This window comes from Ailuropoda melanoleuca, chromosome X, assembly GCF_002007445.2.
Source record: "Ailuropoda melanoleuca isolate Jingjing chromosome X, ASM200744v2, whole genome shotgun sequence".
NCBI classification, from domain to species: Eukaryota; Metazoa; Chordata; class Mammalia; order Carnivora; family Ursidae; genus Ailuropoda; species Ailuropoda melanoleuca.
Window position 1 is genome coordinate 24,748,375 of NC_048238.1, and position 16,292 is coordinate 24,764,666.

General features: G+C 35.4%; 1 protein-coding gene across 2 annotated transcripts in view; it reads left to right on the forward strand.

The window, feature by feature from the left end:
• The window catches only part of IL1RAPL1 (interleukin 1 receptor accessory protein like 1), a 1,333,324-nt gene that overhangs the window by 808,500 nt on the left and 508,532 nt on the right, over positions 1–16,292 (forward strand). The gene's annotated exons all lie outside the window — the stretch shown is intronic.

Consider the following 16,292-nt stretch of genomic DNA (forward strand, 5'->3'; position numbering starts at 1 on the left):
AAATCTAAAAGATTAAACTAAATTCATTTAGAAGTTCCACTGTATCCTCTGTGTTGCTATGACTTTTGTCTCTTGCTGCCTTGAAGCTGAGCATAGAAGAGCAAATAGTGGCCTCTCTCCAGTTCATAGAGATTAGAAAAATGATCACACAGACACGTACTGATTTTTGCTCTGTTGAAAAGAAAATATTTCCATTCTAGAGCACAAAATGAGTAAAAACAATGTAAGACTCTAAGGACTATACTGATTTCTTCTGTATTTCTGAAACAAAGAAATAACTAAGATAAATTTACACAACCCCAGGCCTGAAGAAACTGGGTCCTGTGTACTAAGATCAAAACTATACTCCACCTTGCAAAAACCAGATGCCTAAAAACCATCAGTAATTCACTCCACATTACTCAAAGGATAAAATCCCAAATCCTTAGTCAATCCAATCAATCATTACACCTCACTCACCTTACACCCCTCCCCGCCCAACATCATCCGTTTGCCATATTTTACTTTACCATCCAGCCAAACTAAGCTTTCTCGATCACATAGCAAGGAGTATTCTTTCTGCCCAGATCATTGTCCACCCTCACCACAGACGTTCACTTGATTAATTCCAGTATGTTCTTCAGGTCTAATGTATACCTTCCAGGTGAAGTCTTTCTTTAGTCCTCAAAATAAGTGGCTCCCCTTTTTTGTGTTCTCATGATGTCCAAGGCATGTTTGTTTCACACTGTTTTATAGTTATATATTTAAAGTAGTGTTTCTCAGATGTTCGGTGTGCATAAGAATGAAAAGGGGGTCTTGTGAAAATGCAAATTCTGAGTCAGGATGATGCCAATGCTGCAGTCCCCAAAGCACGCACCGAGTAGTAAGGACATAGAGTCTGTGTGCCTCTCTGGACATGAGGACAGGGTCCTCAGAGCCTGACACACAACAGGCCCTGAATTCACAGCCACCGAATGAATTTCAAAAGCGATAGAATCTTGACAATATAACATTTTCATTTTAAAATACAAGCAGTGCTTACAAATAACCATTTGAGAAGAACTTTGTTAACTTCCTTCCCTCCTTCTGTATCTTGGTATTTCCATCTGTTCTTTCTGTATCTTTGCCTCAAAGTTCACTGGTATCTGGAATTTCTACCCAATCCCTTCCTTTTCCTCTATTCCTTTTACACCCCGGAGGCATTTTCAATGATAGCACTTCTGAAAATAAAAAGCAAAGGAAGCCAGGGAAGAGAGATGAAGCAAAATGAACCTCTGTTCTTTTCTTCAGATATCAGTTGAGTTACTTTCTTGTTTCTCCAAATCTAACCTCCTTGGACCCGATCAGACTATTTATCGAAGAATCCCAAACGCATCCCTAGACTCCACTTTAGTGTTGTAATGCTCGAAACTGTTGTCTTTATGTTCCTCAGGAATGGAAATGAACCTTATATCAGTCATTTATTTACACAAAGACTTGTCTTTTAACATCTAAGTGAAGATTCGACTGTGTTTTAAGCCATATCTTTAAATGCATACTGACCTAGGGCCTGGGGGAGAGACTCACGTAGTCATTTTGTTCCAAATATTTGTGGTTGGGTATATTGTGAACATGGAATAGTGAAAATACCACAAACTCCCTGCAGTCCCCTTACCACCCATATGCCCAGCCCTTGTCTCAAATATGAAAAATAAGCAACGTTAGAGAACAGTCACTGTAGCAAAGGAGGAAAGTGATGAGAACATTTTATGAAATAATAATCCTCCTACCAGGTGGACAGCCTTTGAGGAGTACAGGCACTGCTCTTCCCCATTAGGGGTAGATATGTTTCCAAGCAGACAAAAACAATCAAGGAAAACATTGTTCTGGGGAGATAATGTATACTCAGAAACCTCAGACACCTGTCGTTTTAGGAAACCACAGATTGACTTTTCTACTAGGATACACAAACCTTTGTTAGGTTTCAAGTGTGTTTAATGTTCAAAGGAACAATATATGGAAGAAGGCTAATTAGTCTAGATTTCTATATAAAATTTATGGTATGACTTACAGAGTGCTCTCTCCCTCTTACATTATATGTGTGTGTGTATATATATGTACATATATACACCTATATATGTATTATATAGGTGTGTAGATATACACATACACATCTATATGATGTGGTCTGTATCTACATGATAAGTAAAATGTGTGTTTATATATATATCTAATTCATACCTTCCATGTTTGCATTTCATGTATATATGTATGTGTATATGTATATACTCTGTATTTTCATTTCCTGGCAGCTAAGGTTTGAAAGATCAGAAGAGAAACTCTTGGTAAATGTGTAGATTTGTTCACTAACAAGATGTTAGACATATAAATTTCGTACTAAAAATGCCATCCCCAAATATAAAGAAAATAGAACAATTATACTAGGGTGTGAATTCTAGCAAATTAAAAGAAATATCTGCATGACCTATGTTTCTAATTATCTGACAGAGTGCTGTTAATAACTATTCTGGAAGCCACAAACACAGCAGTAGCACTTAATTATGATGCAGTCTTAAAATATAACACAATGCACTTTTTCTGTGGCTTTCAAGATCACATTGGCAGCAGAGCCTGCCATAATGAACTGTCCTGAAGCCTTGAGATGTTTTCAGCAATTTTGCATTTGAGTGTTCAGATTTTACAGTGTGTGAAGTCTGACTTGAATGCACTTCGCCACAGTAACTTCGAAATTCACATTTTCCTTTTCTCAATTTAAGGCCATGTTAATAAAAAAGCATATAGAATATTGCAAATAAATTGCTATAGGGAGCTGAGAACTAGATAGAACTGCAAGATTCTTCAAGTTATGCATCCAGTAGATTTAATTTTGCTGCAGCACACACATAAAAAAAGGTACTCCACATTCCTCATGGTTCTCAGTAGTGAACATACCAGCCCATAATTATCAGCACACAACTATTCAGTTATCTACTTGCAATCAAGAAAATATCATTCCTGGTCTTTTGATATTTTCTTTCACATCATGTAAGCATATGTCTAAAGCATTAATAAAATTATAAATTACACATTTAATGATTAAATAGGAGAAAATCTCTTAAACACTCTCTCATTCTCTGCAGTTTTCTTCCTTTCGCTAATGTTATACCCCTTTTGCTACTCTTATCTTAATTTGCTACTCTTATCTTAATTAGAAAGAATTGTTGGGGCACGTGGGTAGCTCAGTCAGTTAAGTGTCTGACTTTTGATTTCAGCTCAGGTCATGGTCTCAGGGTGGAGTCTGCTTGAGATTCTCTCCCCCTCTCCCTCTGCCCCCACCCTGCCCTGCACTCCTCTCCCTCTCTAAAAAAACAAAAAGGTTAGCAAGGGTTTGGTGGATAAGGAAAAGAGAGGAAAAGTTAAGTCTTCCTAATAAGGACTATTATGCTCAATACTAACTACCACAATAAGTCATCACTTGTGGGAATTAGATGGAGTCCCCCTAAATGTGCATGTGCTATTTTTTTAAGGTTTAAAATATTTTACTTCCAATTTTAATTCACCAATATCTTGTGTCGCTTTTTAAAAATTACAGTTTTTTTTACCCCTCAGGTTTTATAGATAGATAGATAGATAGATGATAGATAGATAGATAGATAGATAGATAGATAGATAGATGATAGATAGATAGCACTTAACTGCTCTTTTTGGAGTCACTCTGTTGTCTTGCATTAATTTTAGCTGTAGGATAACAATAAAAAGAAATTTTAGTAAACTACAAGGTAACTTAGGGGCCTTATAAAGAACAGCACTTTCCAGAATGTTTATTGACGAAGACAGCCTTAATGTTCCCTCAGCTTGGCTAACTTCAGACAGATTTCTTCATCACTATAGGTCCCTCATCTCCGTGTTCTTAGAGCGTTAACTTTAGAAAACTTGAAATTGTCAATTCGTTCCTTCCCCTTTGGGGTATAAATCATTTCCAAGTCTCTTGCCAGTTTTAAGTCTCAGAGGTGTCTTTCTCTAAGACTTGGGACCTTCCGTTTGATATGTAGTCATCAAGGAAGCTAAGGCACCCTCTCTGTAGTCTCTATGTGGAAGTAGGAGTCTAACTTCGATAAGTGCGTCAATTAGCAAACACACATAGCCTAATTACATTGACCAATCCCTTCCCCCAGTGTCCAATCCCTTCCTCCAGTACTTTTCTACTAGCTTATCTCAGTGCTTAAAATCTCTTTCACCTTTTGTTTTGATGGAGTTGAGTTCTGTCTCTCTCCCCTAATGCAATTGCCTTTCATAAACTCTTCCTTGCCTGTTTAATTCTCTGGTACAGTTTTTCTATTATTTAGACCTCAAGTTTACAGGAAAGGAATCTGGATCAATGTAAACAGATTTTTTAAAGGATTTTAATAAATATTCTAAGACATAGAAATACCTTATCTATCTGCAATTACTAGGACTTAACTTTTTAAGCCACACATTTTTTGCCTACTTTTGTAATTCATGGTAGAAATATTCATAAAACGTAATAAGCCTTCCATTTTTTCTCAAAATAAAAGAAGACTGTTTTTCAAAGTAAAAATAGTTCTCTGTGTGTGTGTGTGTGTGATTAAACAAAACTGTACACGTAGAATATTTAAACACATAGTTTAAAGCAAAGTGTTTCCCATCCTTTTTAGAAAGATTCAGATTTTTACCACCCCCCCATGCGATTTTAAGACCATGAGTATATGGTATATCTGTTTATATACTGTGGCTTTTGGTATGCCATAAACTATTATAATAGCCAAGATTTTTTTTGCCCCCCAGGAACTAATTTCTGCACTCATGGGGTGATAGTGCCCACTGAAAATGAATGGATTAAAGCACAAAATAAAAATCACCTAAAATCCCACACCACAGAGGTGACTCCTATTTGCATTTAGACGAATATCCTTTCATATATCTTGCTAACAATATTTTTATATGCTTTCTTTTATCCGTTCGTGTTCTTTGATAACATAGTGTGGACATATTTCCATATTAATATAAATAGACATCATCCTTTTCAAGTATATAGCATAATTTATTTAATTAATTATTCAATTTCCTGTGACATACCTACTTTCTTTTTCTATATTGTATTTTAAATAATGCTGTGATGAATACCATGCTATATCATATTTGTACATTTGATGTGATTTTTTTTGTAGAAGATTGCACATGGCAATTTTATATAGAAAAATATAAACACAAGGCTAGCAAAAAAAATACGCATGATACCAGGACATCTAAATCAACCAAACTACTATAAAAGTGCATAAAGATAACTTATCCTTATAATGTATCCTAGATTTACAACATTCCTTTAATTTGCACGTAATAAATTAGGGGTGCAGAAAACAAGATTAGAATTCTATGTAGAATTTGCATTATATATATATCATAAATAGTAGATAAAAGCTTTATATTTAAAGACAGAATATATTATCTTGCTTATATATGAAACTATTGCCCTACCGCTCTTCCTTCCAAAAAAATTACCCCAAATTGTTATTTGGGTGGGGGAACACACCTATCTATAACATCTATTTATAAAAATTCAGACTTTGTTTCTCTCCATATGTAACCATATGAAAATTACCTATCATGTAAAGTAAATAATTGAATTTCTAATTTTCTAAGCTCACAGTTTTAGGTGTATTCATAGCTTCCATTTGCCAGTTTTAAACTTAAATATATACTTTTATTTTGTAAAATTAAAATAACCCTTGGAGAAGAGGTAAGCAATGGAACGCAAATGGGGAATTCTTTTGTGCTTTTCTTGTGTAGCGTTTACTTACTTTTCACCTTGTTATCTACAAAACACGGAAGTGCCTGATGTGATATCTTTAGAAATAATTTCTCTAAGTGTAATTTCTGGATAAAAAGGCATGTCCATTTAATTTTTCAAATAAGATTTCCAAACTGTCTTCCAAAAAGTCTTTACCAATTTATATTCCTTCGTGTTTTGCATGAGGAAACCTATTAAGAACCCTAGGTATTACCAACTTTTTTAATCTTGGCAAAACTTAAAAAGACAAAGTGAACCCCCAGTATTCTTTTAATTTTATATTAATAACTAATTCATTTGAGTTTTTCAGTGAGAATACTGGCTATTTGTATTTTTAAAGATGTTTTTATTTATTTGTGGCAGAGAGATAGAGAGGAGATGGGCAGAGGGAGAGGGAGGAGGAGAGTAGCAGACTCCCCACTGAGCATGGATCCTGATGCAGGGCTCAATCTCAGGACGGTGAGATTGTGACCTGAGTTGAAACCAAGAGTCTGATGCCCAACCAACTGAGCCACCCAGGCGCCCCGACTGTTTGTATTTTAAAAGAGATTTCCCTGATCTTGTAACGTTCAGCAATTGTTTTCTTTTTTCTCTTTTTCATTCCTTACTAAAAATATCGCCCAGAATATAATCATCATGTGTAATAATTTAATGTATTTTTACAGTGGTGATTGTGGAAACTCTGTAGGGCTCTGTGCCCTTTCATTTCACGAATGATTTTGCTTCCTTCTATATTACTCTTACGTATAAATGAAGTTTATGACAGCTGTAGGTACATTAATGTATATGAGCTTATTATTCATATGTGTTATGAAGAGATTTTATGCAGAGGTGTTTATAAAAAATGGCATTTAAAGTAATTGCAGATCTTTCACTATCACAGGTAAGATAATTTTTTTTATATTTAAGGAGAACTCGAACATTCTAATAGATTTTTCATACTGAAATTTAGAAACTTCTCAAGTGCCTTCACTTCTGAATCACTTTTTCTCTATAGACTTTGAACTGATATATTTGATTTTTTTCAATCTTTATCTCTTTATCTATATCGCATTAATATGCACATTCCTGTGGTTCCAGTTAGGCTCATTTCAATTATTTTTAGGGGCTGGTCATGTGAAGCAATACCTGTTTTCATAGTGGGCACATTTTTCAATGGCAACTATTGCCCATTTCTCCAAATTTATTCATGAGAGTTGTTACTGATGCAATTTAATCCTCTGCTCATGTAAATTCTGTTGTTTTCCCAATATTTTGTATATGATAATCCATATCTGGAAAGAAAAATGAAAGTCAGTAATTGTGCTTTGGTTTTGATGACTCTATTTTGAGAATTATCTATGTAATTCAATAGTATTTCATTAAACTTTATAGGGAATGGAGTACTGTTGCATGCTACACCATAGATAAACCTTAAAAACATGCTAAGTGAAAGAAGCCAGTCACAAAAGACCAGCTATTGTATGATACCATTTATATGAGATATCCAGAATAGGCAAATCCATAGAGACAGAAAATTTATTAGTGGTTGCCAAGAAATGGTGGGTGGGAGAACATTTGAGAGGTACTCATTATTTTAATTTATATGTTAGGTCCATGAATGCATTTGGATTTCTACTCAGAATCACATAACCCAAAATTCACTATTTTAACTAGTTTAAAGTGTATAATTTAGTGGATTTTAGTGTACAGTAGTCCCCCTTTTACCCATGGGGGATACATTCCAGTACCCTCAGTGTATGTGTTAAACTGTGGATAGTACCCAACCGCATATATACTATTTTTTCCCTGTAAATACATACTTTTGATAAAGTTTAATTTTTAAGTGAGGCACAGTACAAGACTAATAACAATAACTAATAATAGAAAAGAACAATTATATTAACAATATACTGTAATAAAGGAATGTGAATCATCTCAAAATATCTTATTATACTGTACTCACCCTTCATCTTGTGATGATGTGCGATGATGAAATGCCTACATGGTGATTTGAAGTGAGGCGACTGATGGAAGCACTGAGATGTAGCCTTAGGCTACTAGTGACCCTCTGACAATATGTCAGGAAAATCTTCTGCTTCCAGAGTGCGCTTAACCAGAGATAACTGAGACCGTGGGTAACAGAGATCCCCAAAAGTGAAACCGCAGATAAGCGGTTGGGGCGGGGGGATTACTGTATTCACAGAGTCATGCAACTTAATCATTGTCTAATTCCAGAACATTCCATTACTCCAAAAATAATCCCCATGCCTCCCAATTCCACCCTACTCCTATTTTCTGTCAACCACTAATCTACTTCCTGCCTGTATGGATTTGCCCATTCAAATAGAATCGTACAAGAGGCGGTTTTTTTGTGACTGCCTTCTTTCATTTAGCGTGTTTTTAAGATTCATCCTTGTAGCATGTAGCAGTACTCCGTTGCTTTTATGGCTGAACAATATTCCACTGCAACAATGTAATATGTATTGTTTATCTCTTCATCATTTGATGTGCCTTTAGGTTGTTTCTACTATATAGCTATCATGAATAATGTTTCTATGAACATTTGTGTGCAAGTTTTTGTGTGAACGTATTTTGAATTCATATAGGGATACACCTAGTAGTGAAACTGCTGAGTCATAGGTAACTCTGTTTAACGTTTTGAGGAAGTAACCGAACTGTTTTCCACAGTTGTACCACTTTACTTCAAACAGTGCACACCATGTGTTTACAGTATGTGAGGGCTTCAGTTTTTCAACATCCTCCCCAACTTGCTGTTATCTCTTTTTTTAAATTGTAGCCATCCTGGTGAGTGTAAAGTGGTATCACATTCTTATTTTGTGAATATGTTTTTTAGTCGCTTGCGTGTGTGGTTTTATAAATGGAATCACTAATGTCATAGTTATATGACCATCTTGGTGCATGCTCTTTGTCTTGTGGCATACTACAAAGATTCGATGATTGTTCTGTATTATATTCATAAAAGAAAAACGACTTTCTGATTGAAAGTTGAGGATATGATTGTATGTACGAGGCTTTAACCTAAGTCACCTTTTACAGCTAATTATTTTAACCCCTGAAGATCTGTCTTTACTGAATTTGCAAAAGTAGCTTTAAAGAATTGTGCTAATAGATTTCTGTGTTAATGGACTGGCCACTCTGGCTTTTCTGCCTATTGTTTATAGTGCCCAGAAAAGGGGGCACTCTAAATCATGCTTATTTATAACCTTACTTGACCTGAAATTCCATTAGCGGGAGGAAAAAAGCAGCTTTTCATTGAAAAATATATTTACATAATACTAGTATATAAACCATCCTTTCAGGGTAAGTTAAATTTATCTAGAAATTTCATTAAGTCTATTAGACTGATAGTCATTAAAATAAATATATCTTCATGAAACATTTTGCTTCCTTGGAGGCAAGAGAATAAAAAAGATAAAACTAATTAAAACAATAGAGGGAAGGTGGGAGAAGGAAAATACACTAGCAGTATATAGGTTTTAGATTTTCCTTATTGATAAACAAAGATAATTTCTTTGATTTGGATTTTATTATAATGATTTTAATCTCTTTTCAAAAGTGTTGTTCAAAGTGATTTAGCTTTAATAATAAAAGTGAGACTTTTACAAATATCTTTTTTTTGAAGATTTTATTTATTTATTTGACAGAGAGAGACAGTGAGAGAGGGAACACAAGTAAGAGGTGTGTGAGAGGGAGAAGCAGGCTTCCCACTGAGCAGGGAGCCCGATGTGGGGCTCAATCCCAGGACCCTGGGATCATGACCTGAGCCAAAGGCAGATGCTTAACTGCCGAGCCACCCAGGTGCCCCCTTATAAATATCTTCTTAGGAATTCTCATACTGGGGCATTTGAAAAGCTTTTATTTTACTATGTACAATGAAATTCCATGCATTTTAATTCAGGGAATTAATTCCCAATTCTAGGAAGTAGTTATGGGAAAACTAGTAATTGACAAAAGTTGTGAGGACTTCTGAGGGAAAAAATGCAAAAGAATCCAAACGTATTACAAGAATTTGCATACCCCCCTCTTTACTTACTTCTGTGGAGACAAGACCCAAAAGGTGATGGACAGGACCAGGAACTTCCTCTTCTGCCTGATAAGTCCACACGGAGAGCTATCTTCTAGGGAAGGCTAAAATTTTTAAGTTCTGGTGAACAAAGACTTAAGCTCCTTGAAAGTGAAATTAACATTTCCTGGAGTGACTGAGGGCAAAATCATGAATTAAAGAGAGTTAACAAAGGAAATATACAGACTACTCTGTAAAGGCTCTCAATTCTTGATATCTTTTATGATAGTGACTTGTACTGTGTAATTTGGGCAAAAATTTCTCCTAGCAGCAAGCAGAACATTTCACAGTGAAATTTTAAGGTATGTATAAATATAGTAAAATTTGTATCTGAAACTACAAAATTTTTAAGTAACAGCAAATATCAGAATTGTTTATTCTTTACTATATGAGCAGGCATTATTTTATCTGTGGGCCTTTTTATAAATCCTGGGGTGCCTCTCTACCCCCAAATTATAGCATCTTAAGTTTCATAATTCTAGATTTAGTTATTTATTCAGTTAAGTTTAACAATACATAGTTACTAGTCGTTACTACTGAGACTGATTTATATGAATAAAATGCAAAATGAGATCACATTTCCAATATACACCAGTTTCCATTAGTACAGCACAATCATGTTATCTGCGGATAGGGATAGTTTTATTCCTTCCTTTCGCATATCTGCGCACTGTGTTGAATAAAAGTGGTGAGAGCGGACATCCTTTCCTTGTTCCAGATTTTAGAAGGAAATCATTCAGTCCATTAAGTCTTTCACCATTAAGTGTAATATTTGCTACAGATTTTTGTAGATGCTTCTTATCAAGTTGAAGATTCTCCTCTCTATTCTTATTTTCCTAAAAGTTCTTGTCAAGAATGAGTGTTGAGTTTTGTTAAATTATTTTTCTGCAACAGGTGATATGATCATGTGATTTTTTTCATTAGTTTGTTAATATAGTGGGTTACATTGACTAATTTTTTAATATTGGACCAGTCTTGAAAATAAACTCCATTGTATCGTGGTATAATTATTTTTATTTACTGCTTAATTCTATTTGCTAATATTTTATTAGATATTTTTGTGTATATATTCATAGGGGATATTTGATAAGGGATATCACATTAATGCTAGCTTTATAAAATGAGTGAAAAGTATTCCATCCTCTTCTATTTGGGGGAAGAAGTTGTATAGAATAAGTGCTAATGTTTTTTTAAATGTTTGATAGAATTCCCTAGTGAAATCATCTGGACATGAAGATTTCTTGTTTTAAGGGTTTTATTTAAAAGTTCAGTTTCCTTAATAGTTACAGTACTAGTCAAATAATCAGTTTCACATTGGATGAGTTGTGGCATTTTCTGTTTTTTGAAGATTTGGTCCATTTCATTTAAGTTGCCAAATTAATATATGTATTATCTTTTCGATATGTGCAGGGTTTGTAGTGATTGTGATTGTTTCATTCTTGATATTAACAATTTCTGTCTTCTTTTTCATTGTCAGTCTTGCTAGAGGTTTGCTAGTTTTATTGAGCTTTCCATAGAACATTGATTTTCTCAATTGCTTTTCTGTTTCAGTTTCATTGATATTTGCATTTGTCTTTATTGTTTTCTTTGTTCAGCTGGCTTCAGGTTCATTTTGGTATTTTTCTAGATTCTTCAGGCAGGAACTTATATTACTGATTTGAGATTTCTCCTCTTTTCTAACAAATGCATTTAGTGCCTTCAGATTTCCTCTTAGCACTGGTTTGGCCTCATCCCAGAAATTTTTCTAAGTTGTGTTTTCATTTTTACTTAGTTCAATGCATTTTTTAAAGTTTTTTATTTAATTTTCAGTTAGTTAACATACAATGTAATATTAATTTCAGGTATACAATGTAGTGATTCAACACTTCCATACATCGCTCTCTGCTCATCACAATTTCACTCCTTAATTACCATAACCTATTTAACCCATCTCCCCACCTGCCTCCCATCTGGTTCAATGTATATTTGATACTCATTGAGACTGTTTATTTGATCTATGGATTATTTAGTACTGTATTGTGTAGTTTCCAAATGTTAGGAGACTTTCCTTTATCTTTCTGTTACTTGTTTTTAGTTTGTTTCCACGGTGGTCACAGAACACACTTTAAATTATTTCACTTCTTTTAAATTTGCTGAGGTTTGTTTTATGGTTCAAGGTATGGTCAACCTTGGTATATGTCCCATGGGAACTTAAAAAGAATAGGTTTTCTGATGCTTTGTGTGGATTATTCTATAAATGATGAATACATACCATTGATTGATGGTGTTTTACCAAGTCAGTAGATTTGAATCTCTAGTTCTTGAAAAACCTAACCCTATGTACAGTTGGTGCTTAGTAAGGGTTTGTTGGCTTTCACAGACCTGCTGTACTAGTACCCTTACTCCTGTCATCTGTTGTCAGGTAAAATTTCCAAGGGAAAGGCAAGTAGCCGAAAATGGCACCGTGCCATGGAATTCGACTAGGCAGTCTACAGTGATAATGCTGCATACCAGCCCAAAAGCACAGTTTGCCACAGCAGTCATTTGTTTCATTGTCAGAGGTCTACAGCTTGGCAGTTTTTTAACTTATATTGTCTGTTTTTGCCTGAGCTCTCCTGAGTTATGCTGGATTCCAGGTTTTGGGTTAGTTTCAAGTCTATTCCTTATATATTAATTTTTAGATCCATGCTGAAGGAGCAGTAGCTATCTAGAGCATATTCTTTGCATGGCAAAAGGTGGAAGCTCCATGACAGTTGGCAGAAATGTGGAATACCTCTCAAAGGTTCAGCTAGTAAAAGGCACAGTGGCACTTCCATCCGTCTTCCTTTGTCCAGAGGAAGTCATAGCACTGACTAAAGCAAATGTGTTAAAAAAAAAATACACACACACACAAACACACACACGGTCCCCCTACTCCAGAAGGAGACACCTCAAAATCGTAGGGCAAAAGTCACAGATGAATAATCCTATTACAATGTGAGAGTCAAGAATTGGAAGCAGTGCTCCAAAATACTTCTGACTTACTTTCACGATCTATAATAGTACTTTACACAGGGGTCAAGAAAATGAAAACCCTTCCCATGAAAACGTGGGGAATTTTTATTTGATTTATAAATTATAAGAAACATTCCCCTTGACATACAATTAAGTCTTACACATTGTGTTTTGGAGAATTTGAAGAAATAACTTTAGTAAACTAATGAGAAAGTACTTCAGAATATACTTCATACTACCTCAAAGGCAATGTATTTTTTAAATAATTTTTTATTATGTTATGTTAGTGACCATACAGTATATCCTTAGTTTTTGATGTAGTGTTCCGTGATTCATTATTTTCGTATAACACCCCATGCTCCATGCAATATGTGCCCTCCGTAATACCCATCACCAGTCTATCCCAATCCCCCACCCCCCTCCCCTCTGAAGCCCTCAGTTTGTTTCCCAGAGTCCACAGTCTGTCATGGTTCATTCCCTTCTGTTTACTCCCCCTTCATTCTTCCCTTCCTTCTCCTACAGATCTCCCTGCTATTTCTTATGTTCCATAAATTAGTGAAACCATATGTTAATATCTTTCTCTGCTTGACTTATTTCACTTAGCATAATCTCCTCCAGTCCCGTCCATGTTGCTGCAAATGTTGGGTAATCATTCTTTTTGACGGCTGAGTAATATTCCATCGTATATATGGACCACATCTTCCTAATCCAGTCATCTGTTGAAGGGCATCTCGGTTCCTTCCACGATTTAGCTATTGTGGACAATGCTGCTATGAACATTGGGGTGCATATGGCCCTTCTCTTCACTACGTCTGTATCTTGGGGGTAAATACCCAGTGCAATTGCTGGATCATAGGGTAGCTCAATTTTTAACTTTTTAAGGGACCTCCACACTGATTTCCAAAGTGGCTGTACCAACTTGCATTCCCACCAACAGTGTAAGAAGGATCCCCTTTCTCCACATCCTCTCCAACATTTGTTGTTTCCTGCCTTGTCAATTTTTGCCATTCTAACTGGCATAAGGTGGTATCTCAGTGTGGTTTTGAAATGAATTTCCCTGATGGCTAATGATTTTGAACATTTTTTCATGTGTCTGTTAGCCATTTGTATGCCTTCATTGGAAAAGTGTCTGTTCATATCTTCTGCCCATTTTTTTTTATTTGATCATGTGTTTCTTGTGTATTGAGTTTGAGAAGTTCTTTGTAGATCTTGGATACCAGTCTTTTATCTGTAGTGTCATTTGCAAATATCTTCTCCCATTCCGTGGGCTGCCTCTTAGTTTTTTTGACTGTTTCCTTGGCTTTGCAGAAGCTATTTATCTTGATGAAGTCCCACAAGTTCATTTTTGTTGTTGTTGTTGTTTCTCTTGCCTTTGGAGAGGTGTCATGAAAGACGTTGTTGTGGCTGATGTCAAAGAGGTTGCAGCCTTTGTTCTCCTCTAGGATTCTGATGGATTCCTGTGTCGAGGTCTTTCATAAATTTGGAGTTTATCTTTGTGTATGGTGTGAGAGACTGGTTAAGTTTCATCCTTTTGCATAGAGCTGTCCAATTTTCCCAGCACCATTTATTGAAGAGACTGTCTTTTTTCCACTGGATGTTTTTTCCTGCTTTATCAAAGATTAGTTGCCCAAAGAGCCGAGGGTCCATTTCTGGGTTCTCTATTCTGTTCCATTGGTCGATGTGTCTGTTTTTGTGCCAGTACCATGCTGTCTTTGTGATCACAGCTTTGTAGTACAGCTCGAAATCCGGCATTGTGATGCCCCCAGCTTTGTTTTTCCTTTTCAACAGTTCCTTGGAGATTCGGGGCCTTTTCTGGTTCCATACAAATTTAAGGACTATTTGTTCCAGTTCTTTGAAAAATGTCATTGGTATTTTGATTGGGATGGCTTTGAAAGTGTAGATTGCTCTGGGTAGCATAGATATTTTAACTATGGTTTTTCTTCCAATCCATGAGCATGGAATATTTTTCCATCTTTTTATGTCTTCCTCAATATCTTTCAAAAGTGATCTATAGTTTCTAGCATATAGGTCCTTTACGTCTCTGGTTAAGTTAATTCCAAGGTAACGCATGGTTTTTGGTGTTATTGTAAATGGGATGGATTCCCTAATTTCTCTTTCTTCAGTCTCGTTATTCGTGTATAGAAATGCAACTGATTTCTGGGCATTGATTTTGTATCCTGCCACCTTACTGAATTGTTCTATAACTTCTAATAGTTTGGGAGTGGATTCCTTTGGGTTTTCCATATAGAGTATCATGTCATCTGCAAAGAGAGNTTCCATACAAATTTAAGGACTATTTGTTCCAGTTCTTTGAAAAATGTCCTCGGTATTTTGATCGGGATAGCATTGAAAGTGTAGATTGCTCTGGGTAGTATGGACATTTTAACTATGGTTTTTCTTCCAATCCATGAGCATGGAATATTTTTCCATCTTTTTGTGACTTCTTCAATGTCTTTCAAGAGTGATTTGTAGTTTCTAGAATATAGTTCCTTTACCTCTCTGGTTAAGTTAATTCCGAGATAATGTATGATTTTTGGTGCTATTATAAATGGAATGGAATCCTTTGTTTCTCTTTTTTCAGTCTCATTATTCATGTATAGAAATGCAACTGATTTCTGAGCATTGATTTTNATTGATTTTGTATCCTGCCACCTTACTGAATTGTTCTATAACTTCTAATAGTTTGGGAGTGGATTCCTTTGGGTTTTCCATATAGAGTATCATGTCATCTGCAAAGAGAGACAGTTTGACTTCTTCTTTGCCGATTTGGATACCTTTGATCCCTTTTTGTCTTCTGATTGCTGTTGCAAGGACTTCTAGTACTATGTTGAATAATAGTGGCGAGAGTGGGCATCCTTGTCGTCTTCCTGATCTTAAGGGAAAGGCTTCCAGCTTTTCCCCATTGAGAGTGATATTCTCTGTAGGCAGTGTATTTTTAAATCCAGCCTATATTCTCTTATTCTTTTGGCTTGGAACTATAGGTAGGTATTCGGTTGGGAGGATTTTTGGGGGGCATGGAATCCTTTGTAAGCTTGCACATCTAAGCTAGATACAATGACTTAAAATAGAGTTCATCTGTATGAGTCTGATGTGTGTGTGTGTGTGTGTGAGAGAGAGAGACAGAGAGAGAGAGAGAAAAAATATTTTCACTTGCCATTTATTTTTGGAAACCTTCAAAAGTTTTATGAATTAGAAATTTATGAACTATTTGGTATCTTTCAGTTGATCATCACAGAATCCTATAAGATAATACATGTCCAGGATTTTTCAGGTCACAGTTTAAATTTTATTTGAAGAGACACAGTTGTCATTAAAAATACAACAAAGAAAACTCTGGGGACAGAATTCTTAATATAAATCCAGAACAGGCATGTAGCACCTATTTCATATACTTGCAGAGTGACAGAGAGCTTTTCTTACCAGTGAAGAATAAAGGAAATTGTTTCTCAGAGTCTATTTGGGATACTAATTTGTTGCAGTTGAGGT